Consider the following 14,026-nt stretch of genomic DNA (forward strand, 5'->3'; position numbering starts at 1 on the left):
AAAGTAATATGCAGTTTTCTATAGAACTCCAAAATTAAAATATCATCTGCCCCACCAATCATGTGATTATTTCTCTCTGGGTAACTCAAATATATCTGTAGTTCATTGTTATTCACATCATTCACAACAACAGCCAATATATAAATCAAAGTTCAGTGTTCAACTACAGACTAATAAAGCAACCGTGATACATGCACAAATATCTTTCTCTGTTTCATTCTTAAAATAGCAAGATACTTATGCCATAAGCCACAACTTACAATGACCTGAAGGATGAATTCTAAATGAAGAAAAATAATGTACTCTGATCTTTGTAAACACACACACACACACACACACACACACACACACACACACACACACACAAACCAACCTCAAACATTAAGAGAGAAATTTTTTAAAAAGTAAAATAAAGTGGAATTACTGTGGCACTTAGGTCACAATGTAGAAGATAGTAGATATACTGGTTGAACCGGTATAGAGTCGTAATGTACAACATGAGGATACAGGGGACAACACTGGCCTTACATAGGAATGAAGCTAAATTAGTACGAGTTGTTTTTCCGAGTAGGGGTTGCTCTTTTATTTGTTCTTCCTTCAGTAATGGATAAGATGAACGTAATTCTTTAAATATTCCTGCCTATTTGTAGAAATAATAACAAACAATATAGCAATAATGTTGCATGCTCAACATAGAACAAAATGTCAAATTAAACTACATGAGATTATCCTTGATGTAAACTAATTATTACAAATAAAAGAAACCATGGGACCTATGTTTCTTTAAGTCTGGCTTACTTCACTTAATATGATTTATTTCCAAGATCTTCCATTTCCTCAAAAATGAGATGGTAGCTTTCTTTCTGATGGAAATATAGGATTTTGTGTGTGTATGTGTGTGTGTGTGTGTGTGTATGTGTGTGTGTGTGTGTGTGTGTGTGTCCAGTCGTGGGGCCTGAACTCTGGGCCTGGGCACTTTCCCTCAGCTCTTCAGCTCAAGGTTAGCACTCTACCACTTGAGCCACAGCGCCACTTCCGGCTTTTTTTCTTTTTGCTTATGTGGTGCAGAGGAATCGAATCCAGGGACACAGGAATGCAAGGCAAGTGCTCTACCACTGAGCCACTTCCCCAGCCCTGGAAGCATAGTAGTGCATGTATGTATATCTCTCTGTTGTGTGTGTGTGTGTGTGTCATTTTCTTGATCCATTCAGCTACTGAGGGGCATCTGAGTTGATTCCATATCTTAGCTAGGGTAAATACTACTGTAAGAAACATAATTGTGCTGGTAGCTTTAGTGTAGCCTTGTTTGTGGTCACGTTGTTAAATGCCCAGAAGTGAGATTACTGGGTAATAGGGGAGCATTATTGTGTACATCAAGGATAACCATAGTAGATGAGCAGATTAGCTCAAAGCTATGTACATATGACACTATAAGGTGATTCCAAGTGAAATAAACTCCAATACATGTTCTTTGTTGTTGTTCTTAATGTACTATGGGATTTGTTTTTATTTTTGTTTTATTTGTGTTTTCCCCACCTATGGTTTATCGCCTGAAGTCACTGTATTGGATTTTGATGCCCTATGTATTGTAATTATGTTGATCTGAACTTGGGAAAGGAAATAGAAAAAACAAAATGGTGAGACAAAGGACAAATGGGTAACCTAAACAACTGTGATACTCACAAAACAAAATGTTGGAAATAATCTTGGGGGGGCGGCATTGGGATGGAGGGAGAAAAATTGGAGAAGGGGTAACAAGTTATAAAAGAAATGAATTCATTACCTTACTTATGTAACTAACCCCCCCCCTGTACTTTATCTTGACAATACAATTTAAATAAAAAATAAAATAAAATATATGTGAGCAGCAATACAGGAGATATGAGTGGGGGCAACAGCTGTGGAGATCAGTAATTTTACTTTTACATAAGAAGTAATAACCTAGCATACAGATTTTCAGCCTCATGTCAGCCATTAAAAAGGGAAAACAAAATGCACAATCAGCAAACCAGTAGAGATGAAATAGAAAACTAACCGAGGTGAAGAGATGACTTGGGCCAGTAATAACAAATGACACAATTAGGAAACAAATAACAAGCCGCTGAGTTTAAAAAATATTACCCATAATTCTATTAAATGTTGTTTTCAACACAATTTGTTAGCACTATAATTTAAATCACAATTTAATAATATATCATTTTAATAATAAGTTACTCATTTTTTATTTCTTAATATTGAATGTTCAATATGTAATATGTAATGTTTAAATAGCCAGCTATAGAAAAGAAGAAAGTGAAACTAATTTTAATAATATATTTCATGAATTGTAAAATTGAATAGCATTAGAATCTAAACAAATAACATATCATTATTGTTTCTTTTCTGTGAATTAATGTAATAATTCAAATTGTATTCTACACTTAGCACTCATCTTAACATGAAATAAATTATTGCACATGACTTTTGGTATTAGGTGGAAGGGTTCAGCACTGTGGTAAAATTCACACCACACAATACACGAGGATATTACTCCTCTCATCTAGCTTAAATTGTGGAAAATTGATTTCTAAATGCATGTTAAATTCCTGTGTAGGTGACATCTATACAATTATACACAATTATTGTCACGAGGAGTATTTCAGATGACAAAAGTCATATTCATTAATTAAATATTTATTATTTTGTACCAAATAAGTATTTATAGAGCGACTGAATTTCTGAGTAGATGCTGGTTTATATGTGCCAGATTATATGTATTGAGGCTTATTTTATATTCCTGACATTGTTTCTACAGTTGGAGTTAATTTTCCATAAGGGGTTAATTGTATTATATTGGATATATGAAAGTAAACTGAATGTTTATTCCATTAATACTTTGACACTTGTCTAATCCCAATATAAATAATCCATGTGTTTGAAGTAATGAAAATAACAAAAAATATAAGCCAGATAAGTCATTCTGTAGTAGAAAAGAATTTTCACCTTTGTTTTGATAGTTGGTCCTCTTTACACTACAGAATATTCTTGGGAAAATGTGTTCCAGGCTGGTCACAACTGTAGAAATATTATGGTTTGATTTATCAAAAGAGAAGGAAGGAAGGGGAACCTTCCTTCCAAAAGTTTGCCCCCAGGGATGTGATCTGCTTTATGGTGGTGACTTGGAAATGAACATTTTTCACAGTCAACCTTGAAAAGCCATCTAGATAGACCATTTCTGTAAGTGGATTATTACAGTTATTCTGATATTATGAAATACATTGTACTTCTATTATCTCAGCTTTTCCTTTTTTCCTAGAACCTGAAATAAGTTCATCTTTAATTAACATTTAATACATTTCTTTTTTTTTACTGACAGCAAGTCTGGGTGTAATTTTGATTTTTTATCTTTCCAATATAATATAAATTATGTTTTGACCAGTCACTTTCGAAAAATGAGTGATGTTCATGCACACTATTTTGGTGGCTTTAAGTAAATTGAGAGTTAATGTGGTATGGTAGTTCTTTTGCCTAATTGACTGAAGCATTAGATTATTCATGCATAAACCTGAGCATTGAACTTTTAAAATTTTATATATAAAAGAGTCCCCAAAGATTTACTTTAAACTGATAATGGAGAGGGGGTTGTCTTCATGTCTAAACTTTATATTTATTTTTATAAAAGTAATGATGTTCACTGGAGAAATATAAAAGATGCGAACATATTCCAAAAGAGAAAAGATTTATTTATTAAAAAATAGAAAAGAGTAAAATAGTCACATTTCTTGCTTGAGACTGCATAAATTTCATATTAATATAGCTCAAGATGAGACTCAGAGATAAATTCATATTTATATTACTGAGAGTTAAATCACAATATAAGCTACATAGGTATTTTAAGAAATTGGTGATTCAAAGCCCTACATACCTAATGGATGAAGAATAGAATTGAAAATAGCAGAGGAAAACAAATCAACATGCAGGTATTATGATATTATAATAAAGAAATGAAAGAAATGAAGCTTTTGCCTGCTGAAGGAGAAAGTTTAGCCTGTAATTTCAATGTAAGGCATCAGTTGTAATGAGTTTAAAGTCTTTTTCCTACAAGATATCCAAGAGCACTATATTCATCCTCTGAAGAGTAAAGAAGTAATTATTTTCATTAGCTTTGCTTAAAATTAATTTAATTGTAGCAAGTAGGTTAAAATGTCTGCTCCATTTCATTCGATGTAATAACATACATTTCATATTATTACTGTCTCTTCATACAAGCCTGAAATCACTATTTTATAGTAACACAAGCAGAAAAAAGAAAATAACCTGGTACAACCATCACATACCCTAAATTAGGTGAAAAACTCCACAATAAAAACTGAACCTGAGGAAGTGGAAAAACAATGGCAGAATAACAACAGAAAATTACCCTAGCTCTATCTAATGAAACAGAGATTTAGAGTCCTATACAAAGTCTACTTCTAGTGGATCAAACCAAGCCAAGCCAGCTATAACTATATATAGATATGCAATTCAAAAGAAGTTTTTTATACTGTCTTCACAAGAAAACAACTATTTATGAAAATTACCCAGCCATTCATGTGACTACTGTGACTATGTTAGGCAACATGTTCAAAAGCAGAGATGCAGTGTGGAAATAAAAGGGCCACATGGGAAAAAAGCAGGAACAGTGACAGCCACATCCAAACACAGACATAATTCACCTTACCACTGGACAGTTCAAACTGTCATTGGAACCACATTTATTTTTTTTTTGGGTCCCGTCCAGGGGCATAAACTCTGGGCCTGGGTGTTGTCCCTCAGCTCTTCAGCTCAAGGCTAGCGCTGTACCACTTCCGGCTTTTTTCTTTTTGTTTATGTGCTGCTGAGGAATCAAACCTAGGGCCTCAGGCATGCAAGGCAAGCGCTCTACCACTGAACCACCTTCCCAGCAAGAACCACAAGTATTTATTAACATGACAACATCTCACCACAACTGCTGTCTATAAAAACCTAATTCCAGAAAACAAAGGAAAATAGAAGACCAAACCAAAACCTGGCAAATCAACAAGAACATAGATAGTCACCTTTTAAGATCATAGATCTCCCAAATGAAAGCCAAGACCTCCTTCAAGTGGACAGAACCAATCAGAAATTTAAAAAATGGATGTCAAGATAATATAATTCACACATTAAATAAGCAGGCCTTACAACAGGCAATCAAGGACCTAGAAGATACTTTCCAAATTATATTTCAAATACTGCTAAAAAATGTGATTAACGAAAAGATACAAAACATCTACAAGGAAATTTGTGAACAAGATGAGACCAACCAAAGATTAGCAAAATAATTCATGGAGTCTACAAACAGAAAGATAAATAATTTCTGAGAAGTCAAAGGAGTATTAGGGAAAAAACGATGCCTAGTTAAAAGATATGAAAGAAGACACAGCTAAAAAAAGTCCCCTAACACTCTTACCCGAAGAAAAGATGTAAAGAAAGTCCACACAAAACATAAAACAAAGTTTTAATAAAGAGAGAAGCCCTAAAATATGAGCAATGAGAAAACAGGGAAATCAAAAAGAAAGTAGAAAGTCTCCACAACGAATAGATGACATAGAAGATAATCTCAGGTCTCCACAGCGAATAGATGACATAGAAGATAATCTCAGGTCTCAAAGACAGAATAGGTCTAATAGGAAAGAGGAGATAATCATTTAGAACCAAACCAAGAAATAAGAAACGATCTTGCTGGAAGTTCAAGACAGTTAGAAGATCAAACTTGGGGAAACAGGTATCAAGAAGGAGAAGAGCAGGAAACAAAGTGGATGGGAAACATATTACAGAATTCTAGCAGAGAAAATGTCAAACATCCAAAGAGATAAGCTCATTCAGAGAAGAGAAGCCTTTAGAACACCAAACGGAGAATACCAGAACAGAACAACCCACCACCACATTATAATCCATTAGAGGACCATTAGAGATCAAGGAAAGGATGCTTAAAGCTCTCATCAGAAAAGACTGATTATATAAAAAAGATACATAGTCAGAATAATTACAGATTTCTTAGTTGATATGGTCAAAAGGAGAGCCTGGGATGATAAATGGCAAACATTAAACGTAAACAAATACCAAGCGTAAATAGGGTCCCAAACCAAACACTCCTTTACATTTAAAGGATATATAAAAATATTTTTGACAAAGAGAACTTGGAACAATGAATCTCCAACATGAAAGTAGAAGAATATTGAACAGGAACTGAGGGAAGAGAATCAGAATATGTCTACAGTGTAAAATACTGGATGTGTGTTGCAGATACAAAATCATCTTCTATAGGTTCATTTAGTGAAACTTGTCATCCTCTATTGAAAGCAAAATTTCCATATACAGATTTCCAGTTACTTTGCTTACCTATCATTTCTGATCACAAATCCTCTTATGAAATTTTATATTATCTTTGAAAAAAATAAAATGATTTGCATACACTTATCATCTGAAGCAAATACAGTCTGTTTTTACATCTTTCATTCTGTGACAAACCCTTATTTTTTTGTTTCCCGGATTGCTGAAAAATGTATTCTTGGAAATAGGATATTGACAGTAAATCTGAGTGTAATTTTCATTTTTTAGCTTTCAAATATAATATAACCTTTGTTTTGACTAGTCATTTTCTAATTCATGAACAATAATATTTTGGTGCCTTTAAGACTTATTGTGGTATTGTAGTTGTTGTGTCTAATTGACTGAACCATTAGAGTATTCATGTATAAACCTGAGCATTGAACTTTTTAATTTTTATATCTAAAAGAGTCTCAAAAGGTTTACTTTAAAGAAATAATGGAGGGGGCTTGTCTCCATGTTCAAAACTTTAAATGTATTTCTATAAAAGTACTGGAAATACATCATGTTCACTGGAGCAATATAAAAGGTGAGAAAAAACAGAAAAAAAAGAAAAAAGAAAAAATCAACACTAAAAGGTGAGAACATATTGCTGAAGAGAAAAGATTTATTGATTAGATTAAATAACAGAAAAGAGTAAAATAGTCAGTTTCCTTGCTTGAGACTGCATACATTTCACATGAATGTAGGTAAAGATGAGACTCAGACATAAATTCATATTTATTTTACTGAGATTCAAAAAATAATATAAGCAATATAGGTATTTTAAAGAACTGGTCATTCAAAGACCTGGATTCCTAATGGATGAAGAATGGAATTGAAAATAGCAGACGAAAACAAATCAACATTCAGGTATTATGATATTGTAACACTATTATGAAAGAAATGAAAAGAAAGAAAGTTTAGCCTGTAATTTCAATGTAAGGCATCAGTTGTAATGAGTCCAATTTCTTTTCCTACAAGATATCCAAGAGTACTATACTCATCCTCTGAAGAGTAAAGAAGTAATCATTTTTATTAGCTTTGCTTAATATTAATGCATTTATAGCAAATAGGTTAAAATGTCTGCTCCCTTTCATTCGATGTAATAACTTACAATTCATATTATTACTGTCTCTTCATACAAGGCTGAAATCACTATTTCAAAGTAACACAAACAGAAAAAAAGAAAATAACCTGGTACAACCATCGCATACCCAAAATTAGGTGAAAAACTCCACAATAAAAACTGAACCTGAGGAAGTGGAAAAATAATGGCAGAGAAACAACAGAAAATTACCCTAGCTCTATCTAATGAAACAGAGATTTAGAGTCCTAGCAGGTACTCCACTTCTAGAAGGTCAAAGCAAATCAGCTATAATTATATATAGATCCACAATACATAAAAAGATTTTATATTATCATCACAAAAACACACAAATCTATGAAAAGTTACCCAGCTAGTCAGGTGACTGCTGTGACTGTGGTGGGGGAACATGTTCAAAAGCAGAGCTGCAGGTGGAAATAAAAGGGCCACATGAGAAAAAAATCAGGGACAGAGACAGCCACATCCAAACACAGACACACTTCACCTTACCACTGGACAGCTCAAACTGTCATTGGAACCACAAGTATTAACATGACAACATCTCACCACAACTGATCTCTCCTCCTACACTTAATGGGCTAGACAAAAACTTAATTCCAGAAAATCATAAGAGAAGTCTATACCAACACCTGGCAAATCAACCAAGAACATAGAGAGTCAAATATTAAGATCATAGATGCTCTAAATGAAAGCCACGACATCCTTCAAATGTACAGAACCAATCAGAAAAATACAAAAAAAAGTGATGTCAAGGTAGTGTAATTCACACAGTAAATAAGCAGGCATTACAACAGGCAATCAAGGACATAGAAGGTAGTTTTCAAAATACATTACAAATAGTGCTGAAAAATGTGATTACCGAAAAGATACAAAACCTCTACAAGGAAATTTGTGAACAAGATGAGACCAACCAAATATTAGCAAAATAATTCAGGGAGACTACAAAGAGAAAGATAAGTAAATTCTGAGAAGGCAAGGGAGTCCTAGGAAAAAATAGATGTCTAGTTAAAACTTATGAGAGAAGACACAGTTAAAAGACCAACTCCCAACCCCCCTATTCAAAGAAAAGGTGTAAAGAAAGTCCACACAAGCCCCAAAACAAAACCTTAATAAAGATAAAAGCCATATAAAGTGACCGTTTTGAAGACAGATAAATAAAAAACTATAAAGAATCTCTCCACAGAGAATAGATTACATAGAAGATAATCTCAAGCATCAAAGACTGAATAGGTCTAACAGGAAAGAAGAGATAATCATTTAGAACCAATCAAAGAAATAAGAAACGATCTTGCAGGAACTTCAAGATTCAGTTAGAAGATAAAACATGGGGGAGATAGGTATCAAGGAGAAGAGCAGGAAACAAAATGGATAGGAAACATATTACAGAATTCTAGCAGAGGATACCCTAAACAGGCTGAAGTAGAATTACTAACATAAAATAAAATAGAATTCAAATTAAAATTAGTTAGAAGAGACATTACATACTGATAATGGCAGCTCTACATTAGTAGGATATGTAGAGTCTAAATATCAAAACCCTGAATCCTGGAGCATACCACTTCATCAACCAAATATTACTTAACCTAAAAACACATCTCAACAAATCATTGTCATCCAAGGAAAAACTCAACCAAGAAACTGCAGACCTAAATAACTACATTGACCACCTAGTCCTAACAGACATGTATAGAATATACATTCAGCGTCAGTATATACATTCTTCACAGCAGCTCATGGAAGATTTTCCAAAATAGAACATATCCTATGTCACACGGATATTCTGTCCAAAGAAAAATTAATTGAATTCCCATATCTTGTCAGATCATAAGAGAACAAACTTAGAATTAAATGGCTAAAGCAAATAAAAAATTGTCCAACCCATGAAGCTTGAACAACATGTTGCTGAATGAACAATGGGACACTGAAGGTATTAGAAAAGAAATCTGAGGGGCTGAGAAGGTGGCTTAGTGTTAGAGTGCTTGCCTTGCATGCATGAGGCCCTGAGTTCGATTCCTCAGCACCACATAAGCACAAAGAAAAAAAGCCGGGAGTGGCACTGTGGCTCAAGTGGTAGAGTGCTAGCCTTGAGCTGAAGAGCTGAGGGACAGCACCCAGGCTCAGAGTTCAGGCCCCACAACCGGACCGCCCCCCCCCCAAAAAAAAAGAAATCTGAAAGTTTCTGGAATTTAACAAAAATGAACACACAAATTACCAGCTCCTCTGGTATTTGCAGTATTTCAAGGAAAATACATAGCTCTGAGGATGTCCATCAAGCAATTGGGGAAATCTCAATTGAATATTTTAATTATGCACCTCAAGCTCCTTGAAAACAGGAACAAACTCAGACACAAAGCAGTACACAGAAACAAATTAAAAAATCAGAAATAACTAAATAAAGACAAAATAAAACATGGAAAGAATCAAAAAATCAGGGTTGGTTTTTTAAATAAATTAACAGACTTGAGAGACCCTTACCAAATCTGACTAAGAAGAGAACTTATATAGGTATATAGATAAAAAGCCAGCAGATTGTGAGATCTTTACTTTCTCTACAACACACAATGGCCTCATATCTCAAATATATTTAGAGCCCCAAAAGTTAACCCCCCCAAAAAAACAAATTCTCAAAGAACCAACAACCCTCTTAATAAGTGGGCTAAAGATTTAAAGAGAGACTTCTCTGAAGAAGAAATATGCATGGCCAATAGACACATGAAGAAATATGCAACATCTATCCATAAAAGAAATGCAAATCAAAGAAACATTGAGAATTCACTTCACCCCAGTTAGAATGACCATTATGAAGAAAACTAATAATAACATACTGGGCTTGTGGGGATGTGGCCAAAAAGGAACATTATTACACTACTGATGGAAATGTAAATTTGTTCAAATATTCTGTAAAGAAATATAGAGGTTCCTCAATAGAGCTCCCCATGACCCAGCAATGATGGATCAAGAAAATGTCGTATATATTCACAACAAAACACTATTCATCAGAATGAATGACATTGCCCCATTTGTAAGGAAATGGAACTACTTGGAAAACATAATAAATCAAACAAGCCAGACCCAAAGAATCATAGGTTACAGGTTTTCACTCATTTGGAAAAACTAGAATATGTCTAGGCTATTTACAATAGCTCAATAGCAATATGAATATCACCATATAAAAATGATGCTTATTGAAAGGAGCTCCAAAAAATGGATAAAAGATGATTGTATACTTAACTCTTTTTACTTATTTCTATTTAGTTTTCACCCTTTGGTTTACTCTCTGTAGTAACTGTTTTTGTTTTCTCAACCCTTTGTCTTATACATGTTAATCTGATTTGGGGAAGGGAAGGGAAATCACAGAAATGGTGGGACAAAGATCAACCAAAGCACCAGTGATATACAGTAGACACTATGTTAGAAATGAACTTCACTACTTTGGGGGAGGGGGATGTCAGGGTTGGGGGAGGCAGGAAAAACTGAGGGAGGGATAGCACTGTTAAAAATATACTCATTACTTATGTAAATGTAACCCATCTCTCTATATATCACCTTCATAATATAAAATCCCACCAAAAACAATAAGAGAACTCACCCAAAGAGAGAAAATTAGAGGTAAAAATAAGACAACACAACAGATATAAGCAAAATTGAGAATGTTATAAGAGAGTACTTTGAAAACCTTATGCCAATCGCCTGGAGAATCCTGGAGAAATTGATGCTTTCCTATACACAATCTGAACCAAGTAGTTACACCTAAGAAGTAATGAAAATGAAATGCAATAAACCACTATCCATTCCAGAGAAATCTAGGACTGAATTAATTTACCATGAAATTAAGGCCTGAAAAGAACTTACAATACTCAGACCTATCTCTTCAATGGAATAGGACGGAAAATGGAATTATCAAACACATTCTTTGAAGCTAGAATTAGACTCTTCCCCAAATCACATAGGGGCTCACCAAAGAAAGAGAACTATTAACCCAACTCTTTGGTAAGCATTGATGCTTTTTAATAAAATTCTCACCTAACAATTTCAGCAATTAACAAAAAAAAAATCATATGGTACGATCAAATAGGATTCATCCTAGGATAAAATTGGATTCAATATACTTGTCAATAAACATAATACAAACCATCAGCAGAAGCAAGGACAAGAAATACATAATCGTCTATATGGATGTAGAAATAGCTTTTAAGAACCTCCAATAGCCCTTTATGATTAAAAGGTCTGAGAAACTAGGAATACATGGAACATTCCTCAGTATGTATGTGACAGAGATAATTAGCATTTACCAAATGGTGGAAGCATGAAGACATTAAAATCAGGAATGAGACAAGGATGTCCACTCTCTCTACTACTCTTTAAAATGGTTGTGGACTTTCTAGCAAGAACAATAGGCAAGAGAAAAACATAAAGGAGATCCAAATAGGGGAAGTAAAACTATCCCTTTTCTCATATGTAATGATCCTGTATTTAAAGGACCCTATAGCTTCCTCCCTCAAGTTAGTAAAGGTGATGCTAACTTTCAGTAATGTAGCAGGGTATAAAAACCACAAGAATCAGTATTATTTCTGTGTTACCAACAATGGGAAGATCCAGGCTGAAATCCAAAAATCAACCTCATATGTATTAGTCTCAAAATAAAATCAAATCTAAACAAAACAACAACAATAACAACAAAACAAGGAATTAATTAATTTACCTAAAAATGTGAAGGGCTTCTACTGTGAAAATTTTAAAAATATAAAAAGGGAAATTGAAGGAGATTCAAGGAAATGGAAAGTCTTTCAATGCTCCAGTTTGGAAGAGTTAACATGGAGAAAAATGCAATATTGTCCCCAAATAATTGCCAATGCAATACACATGAAAATCCCAACAATATATTTCAATGCATTAGAGAAAGTAACCAAAATTTAATATGGAATTACAAAATTACACATAAAACAGAAGGCTTACAAATAAACTCATGGGCCTATAGTCATCATACACACACACACACACACACACACACACACACTGGAATTCCACTCCCCCATGAGAAAGGATGACTTTTCACCAGTATTAAGGAAACTGAAAGGCTTGAAAAAATTATACTAAAAGAAAAGAGAAAGGAATGCAGGCTCAGAACAATATAGGTTTCATGGATTCATTCATTTATGATAGCTAGAAGGTGCCCACAATTCTACAAGTAAACAAGACAGATTCTACCTCATCCCAGTTAGAATGGCCATTATCAAGAAAACAAACAATAGCAAATGCTGGCATGGATGTAGCCAATTGGGAACTCTATTACACTGTTGGTGGAAATTAAACTTGTTCAACCACTCTGGAATGCAGTATGGAATTTCCCGAAAAGACTAAATGTAGATCTCCCTTAAGATCCAGTAATTCCCTCAACGGCAGTAATCCAAAAAATAACAACAAGCTCGCATGAAAGCTACCAGCATACCCATGTTCAGGGCCCAGACCCAGAGTTCAAGGACTGGAAAAAAAGTTACTATTAATGGTATTTGCTTCCTCAAATATGAATCTTTTGACAAAAGATACCAAATCATTTTATTTTCAGTATCTAGGTTAGGGCTTAAAGGTAGTGGGTGATAAAATGGCTTATTTGTTGAATGTTAGGATAAAATATAGGCAGTCCAAGAAAGGGGGGATTTTTGTAGTTGTGGTCGCACTCGAAACCTGGGCTTGGGCACTGTCCCTCAGCTATTCAACTCAAGTTGAGTGCTCTACCTCTCCAGCAACAGTGCCACTTCTGGTTTTCTGGTGGTTAAAAGAGATAAGAGTCTCAGGGATGTTCCTGCCCAGGCTGGCTTTGAACCACCATCCTCAGATCTCAACTTCCTCAGCAGCTAGGATTACAGCTGTGAGCCACTGGCACCAGACTAAAAATGGGAGATTTTTAGAAAAGAAAATCCACCTCTTCATCTGTGTCTAAATCTCAGATATCCCTATTACAACACTTTCAACTCAATTCATCAGACTTTTGTAAATTTCTTCTTTTCCTTCATGTGGGAATACTGCAGTCAATATCAACTCAGCTGTGGGACTGGATCAATTGAATGGTAATTGCTAGCACCTAAATCAAGAACTGTTACAGCAAAACAAACGAATCCCTCAGTTGGAATAATTGTTTTCCCTTTTTCTTACAAATTTGTGCTTGATTAATTCATATTGTGATATTGGAACTCCTAACAGAGTGGTGACATTTTCTTTCTCTTCAACCATCTCCCACATGTGGTCAAATATTTAAGAATTCAAAGATTTCTATTGATAATTGATTAAGATGACCTCTAAGAAAATACGCATTTCTGGAATTTGGTCTTCTGTCTTGTTTTTGTTTTTAAAATTTATATTTTTTATTGTGAAAATACTGTACAGAGGAGTTACAATTACATGGGAAAGATAATGAGTATATTTCTTATCAAGCATTGTAGCCTCCTCCTTTGTTTCCCCTTCCAATCCTTTCCCAGCCTCACCCCATCCCCCCAATACCCCCCCCAAAGTTGTAAAGTTCGTTTTGGACATGACAATTTGTACATCTCATTGTTGCAACGGATCCACCTG

The sequence above is a fragment of the Dipodomys spectabilis genome, unplaced genomic scaffold (assembly GCF_019054845.1).
Source record: "Dipodomys spectabilis isolate Male_0828 unplaced genomic scaffold, ASM1905484v1 ptg000435l, whole genome shotgun sequence".
In the NCBI taxonomy this organism is placed as follows: Eukaryota; Metazoa; Chordata; class Mammalia; order Rodentia; family Heteromyidae; genus Dipodomys; species Dipodomys spectabilis.